Raw genomic sequence first — 6,015 nt, forward strand, 5'->3', positions numbered from 1 at the left:
GATCTCTGCCCACTCAGGGCCTGCCCCAGCCTGCAAGTATTGCTGTGTGGTGGGAACACCCGCTTCCCTTGTGAACAGCCTTTGAGAGGGGGTCGTGGCCTTAGCTCCAGGGGTTCCTGGCCAGGGCTAAGTGCTCCTTCCGCAGAGGCCTGCACACATCTTACCCCTTTGACTTGTATTTCCGTGGCTTCCCCTCCCCACCTGCCCCCGAGACCTCCCTGACTGGCCAGCCCCTCAGTAGTCCTCCTCAGCTAGGGAGAGGAGCACGGCCTTGGGTGTGTTCTTGAAAAGAGCTGCCTGGTTCTGCTGCTGCCCCTTCTTCACCCAGTGGCCATAGATTTCGAAAGTGTAGGCATTGATGAGCCGGCACAGAAGCTGGAGGGTGTAGGGGTGAGTCTCGGGTGACGATGTTCCGCGTCACCGGCTTCACCCAGCAGTACTGGTAGTAGATCCGAACTGAAGCCAGCAAGGTCAGAGTGATCACCTGCAGGGCCAGGCGGAGAAGCTGGGCTGCAGCACCTCCAGCACAGGGACGCTCTGGGCTCGTTTGCCACGAAGCCTTTGGTGGCTTCTGCGGGGCCCTCCTAGTGTCCCCCACTTCCCTCTTGGCCAGCATCCGCAGGGACGGAGCCAGTGGGCTGCCACCTGCCACCTCTGAAGCCATCACAGGGCGGCTAGGAGGGGAGGGGTGGGTACTCTGGAACCCCGCTGGGTGTAAGGATCCCTGGGAGAGGAGAGGACTTAGAGGTTTGCGCTTGGGGAGCTGGCGGCAACTGCCACAGGGCCTGGGTTGGGACGCTTCGTACCTTCAACCTCCCCCGGGGGCTGAAGTGCCGCACTTCCTCCACCACGTACTGCTGGAAGAAGGGGTGTGCCAAGGCCTCTTCCGCTGTGCAGCAGCTCTGGGGTTGCACCACCAGGAATCGGGAGACCTGGGAGGGGAGGAGAGGGGAATCGAGAACGTCAAGGCAGGTCCCCTCCAGCATGTCAGGAGAGGTGGAGCCTCCCCGGGCAGGGGAGCCTGACATTGTGGCCCTGAGTCCAGGAGCCAGGCGGCCTGGCCTCTCACCAGGTCGTTCACCGTGTCCGAGTAATCATCCCACACGGGCGAGTCAAACTGGTAGTTGCTGCTGATGATCATCCTCAGCATCAGCAACTGCTTCCAGTGCCAGAAGGGTGGGGAGCTGGCCAGCAGCGTGTACATGATGACACCAGTGCTCCACTTGGACGTTGGAGGGCCCAGGGCCACTTACCCCAGCACCAGGGGCACCGACTCAGCCCTGCCTATTCCTCGCTCACCCAGCCCAGGCAGGTGATCCTCCTCCCCCAGCGCACTCGCATGTCCACCGCCTTCCCATAGCCTGGATGGTCTCCATTCATGGAGCACTGGACGATCTCAGGGCCAGGTGACTGGGGGTCCCGCAGACCTCTGCAGGAACAGTCATCACCAGGACAGGTCAGCAGGGCGCTCAGAAGAGGAAGTCCAGGCCAGGCACAGTGGCTCATGTCTATAATCTCAGCATTTTGGGAGGCCGAGGCAGGCAGTTCACCTGAGGCCAGTAGCTGGAGACCAGCCTGCCCAACAAGGTGAAACCCTGTACCTACTAAAAATACAAAAAATAGATGGGTGTGGTGGCACATGCCTGTAGTCCCAGCTACTCAGGTGGCTGAGGCAGGAGAATCGCTTCAACCCGGGAGGCGGAGGTTGCAGTGAACTGAGATGGCCCCACTGTACTCCAGCCTGGGGGACAGAGCAAGACTATCTCAAAAAAAAAAAAAAAAAAAAAAAAGGAAAGAAAAGAAACAAAAAAGAGGAAGTCTAAAGAGATAATGGAGATGGAACAGAAATGGTGCTTTGGCGGGGACTCCCCCAACATCCAACTTCAGGACCCAGGGCAGGGCGGGGTACTGCCCACAGGGCCACCAGCTAACGGCCCATTGCTTCCCTGGTCACTAGTAGCCATCCTGGCCTGGAACTAGGGTAATAGGAACCTGGGAGAGGACTTACCTGAAGAAACGCCTAGCCCTGCCGGACGTGGGGGCTCACACCTGTAATCCCAGCACTTTGGAAGGCTGAGGCAGGCAGATCACGAGGTCAGGAGTGTTAGACCTGCCTGACCAACATGGTGAAACCCCGTCTCTACTAAAAATACAAAAATTAGCCAGGCCTGGTGGTACGTGCCTGTAATCCCAGCTACTCAGCAGGCTGAGGCAGGAGAATTGCTTGAACCTGGAAGGCAGAGGTTGCAGTGAGTCATGATTGTGCCACTGCACTCCAGCCTGGGTAACAGAGTGAGACTCCATCTCAGGAAAAAAAAAAAACTATTTTCAAAAAAAAAAAAAAAAAAAGTAAGAAACTGCACTACATCTGGCAGAAAGCAGGAGGCCCCTGAGAAGGATTAGGCCCTCCATCCCAACCTTGCCAATTAAGCCTCATCCTCACTTCTGGCTGGCCAAGTCAGCTTCCGACAGGATCAAGCTTACTTCCTGTGGATTAGGCCCACTTCCGGTAGGTCAGGCCTCTTTCTGGAGAGTCTCCTCATTTCCGGAATACAGTATAGTGCTGGCTTCTGATGGATTAGGCTCACTTTTGGCATATCAGGCCCAAATCTGGCAGATCAGGATCTCTTCTTGGCTTCCCAAGTGTGAGGTAGGCCTCAGGCCATCCAGGCTTGGCTCTGTCACTTCCATGGCTACTGGGGAGGGGTAAACTTCTGAGGTTTTGGATGTCTCCCACTGTGGCCAGCAGAAGAGGTGGAGGAAAGACAAAGACTCATATTCTTGTCCAGATTGCTGGGGTAGGAGGGAAGGCCCAGCCCACTGCCCACCCCGATATTGTCTCCATTTGGCTAAAGCTGTTAGAGGAGGCAGTGGTAAGGGCTGTGGCTGGGCTTTTCAGTTCTGGCTGGTATGGCTATTGCTGCTGTGCTACCGCACTGTGATTGTACAGCTTCCGTGTCTACTAATGAGTACTGTCAAGTAGGAACCCTTACTATGTGTTGAACACTGTCGGAGGAGATTTAGAATTCTCATTTAATCCTCCCATCAACTTTAAGGGATGCAGATGTTGTTAAAACCATTCTACAGGTCAAGAAATAGAGACACAGAAAAATCAGTTACCTTACCCAAAACCTCATAACTGGTTACATGGCAGAGCTGTTCTGAGTTTTCTTTAAGCCTCTGTGGTCATACCTTACAGCTGCTGTTATGAAATGGAGCAGTTGTATTTTTTTTTTTTTCCCAGCTGCAGAATTCCTGTCTCTCAGAAGGGAAACCAATGCCAAACCCAGACTCATCAGGAGAGAAAAATTTTTTTTTTTAATATCTGAGAGCACATATAAATGGTAAAGGTACTTAGGAACCCGTATTGATAGTAAAAAAAAAATTGCATATTCTGTGATCCAGTCATTCTACTAGGAATACATCCTGAGGAAGTCATCAGAAATGTGAGTACACATTTGTTCACAAAGATGCACACTGGAGCATGACTATATAAATGAGAAAGTGAAAATCATCCTCAAGTCCAATGATAAAGGGCTGATTTAATTATACATGTGGTTTAAATACATATCCCTAATATAATAATTGCTAAGATATGCTGAATGCTTACCATGTGCCACTCATTGATTTAAGAGCTATACATGTATTAACTCATTTAACCTATGTGATCGATTATAGCGTGATTGTATAGGAATATTTATGGCATGAGGAAATGTTTATGCTCTATTATAATGAAAAAAGTGGATTACAAAACTACTTTTTAAAACTGTGTAGATCCAAAAGGTAGTAGTTAGAACTAAAACATGAAATTACTGTTTTTATTTTCTTCTTTGCCATTTGAAGAATTTTCCAGATTTTCTACACTAATAATCATTAATTACATTTTAAAAAAAATATTTAAAAATAAAAACATAGGGTATTAGGCCATGCCTGAGGGCCTGATGCCCAAGTGAGTCCAGCTAGTGCTATGGCCACAGGGAGCCAGTGACCCCTGGGGCTGACCATGAGAGCTCTTGGTGAAGTGAGGGGTCCCAATTGGGTCTCCCCTACCGTGGGCCCCACCCACTGCCCTATTTGCTCAGAAGCTCTGCCGCCGTGAGAACCTGGCACCAGGGTCTGCGTAACCAGAGAAACCTACAGTCATTCTGGCCAGCACTAAAAACAGTCACAGAGGCTGACACTTTCAGGACTAAGATCAAAGGTCTTTATCCAGCTTTCAGAGGCATTCACTGTCTGGCACCTCTTGACTTCTTGGCCCCAGTTTTCTACTTTCCAAAGCCCTTCATTTCAGAAAGGCCATTTCCTCCTAACTTTCCCTGTACCCATGGTACATCCTTCTCCACATTTTCCAAACTTTCCCATCCTCTACTCCAAAAATATCTTTTTTGTTATTCCAAGCATATGGGTGAGGCTGACAAAACTCGTGAGCATATTGATGGAACTGCTATAAATATCAGCATAATAGCAATAACAATAGCTACCATTTATTGAGCACTTACTCATCCCGTTTAAATACATTTATCCCATTTAATCTGCATAGCTCGTCTGTGGGCAGATACTAGCGTCCATCTTTACAGATAAAAAATCTAAGGATAAAAGAGGTGAAGTAAATTTTCCAAGGTCCCCCCATCAATAAATGGTGGAAATAGCCAGGTGCAGTGGCTCATGCCTGTAATCCCAGCACTTAAGGATGCCAAAGCAGGTGGATCACCTGAGGTCAGGAGTTTGAGACCAGCCTGGCCAACATGGCAAAACCCCGTCTCTGCTAAAAATACAAAAATTAGCCAGGCCTCAGGGCAGGCGCTTGTAATCCCAGCTACTCGGGAGGCTGAGGCAGGAGAATTGCTTGAACCCAGGAGGTGGAGGTTGCAGTGAGCCAAGACAGAGCCATTGCATTCCAACCTGGGTGACAAGAGCAAAACTCTGCCTCAAAAGAAAAGAAAAAAAAGTGGAAACAAACTTCAAACCCAGGTCTGTCTGTGCATCTCACAATGCACTTTCATATTCATGACCTCCCCAGATCTGTGAGGATGGCTGTGCAGGTATGATCAGCCCTCTTTCTAGCTGAAGACTCTGAGTATGGTTGCTGGAAAATGGTAGTGGGGGACGGAGTCTATTATAAGAATCCAGGTCTCTGGAATTTGAAGATGCAGAAGACATTCATTATGCTCACAGGCTTATCATGGCTGCCTTAATGTGAATTCAGGCCAATCCAGGATTCAGAATTTCACCTACTCTCTTAAGTGCAATTCTGAATTTATCAGTGCCCAGGAAAGGCACTGATGGAAAACGTCACACTGTGAATGGAATGTCAGATATGTGTATATATGTGTGTGATATATGTGAATATCTAGAACAGTCTCATGAAAAAGCATCTGCCAACAAGCTGGGCATAAAGAAATTTAAGATTAAATTTAAGGAGGAATATACAGTTTTGCTTCTTTTTCTAAAAACACAAGTAAAACCCACTCAGGTTTGATGAATGGGGAATAGAAGTCTCCTCATTGTAAAGGTGTGACCTTTGACCCCAATTATAGGGAACTTAAACTACATCCTTGAGGAGTCCTGTGTTCTAGAATGGATGTGATGATAAGCCAGTGAGCAGTGATTATTCATAAGTCTGAATGGCTTGTCTTCCCACACTGCAGTTCTGGACCGTGGCTGATCTATTGCTTTCTTACAAAACACTCATGAGCCATGAATTCATTGTGTTGGACTCCTAAGGCAGGCCCAGCCCTCTGGTTCACCTCTTCTCTACATTTCTGTATGAATATATTTGGTTCATTGTTTAGACTTGGCAACTTCCTGTCAATGTCCCAGGAGAAGCACACAGCAGACCAGAAGTGGAATGAGTTTTTTGTTTTGTTTTGTTTTTGTTTTTTGAGACAGAGTCTTGCTCTGTTGCCCAGGCTAAAGCAACCTCCGCCTCCTGGGTTCAAGTGATTCTCCTGCCTCAGCCTCCCAAGTAGCTGGGATTACAGGAGCGTGCCACCATGCCCAGCTAATTTTTGTATT

At 48.9% G+C, this 6,015-nt stretch overlaps 1 pseudogene; it reads right to left on the reverse strand.

Annotated features, from left to right (window-relative positions):
- Nucleotides 1-234: 234 nt before the first annotated feature.
- LOC144340191 (phosphorylase b kinase gamma catalytic chain, skeletal muscle/heart isoform-like) lies at nucleotides 235-4,503 on the reverse strand (annotated as a pseudogene).
- Between the last annotated feature and the right edge of the window lie 1,512 nt (nucleotides 4,504-6,015).

Source organism: Macaca mulatta, chromosome 3, assembly GCF_049350105.2.
Source record: "Macaca mulatta isolate MMU2019108-1 chromosome 3, T2T-MMU8v2.0, whole genome shotgun sequence".
Taxonomy (NCBI): domain Eukaryota; kingdom Metazoa; phylum Chordata; class Mammalia; order Primates; family Cercopithecidae; genus Macaca; species Macaca mulatta.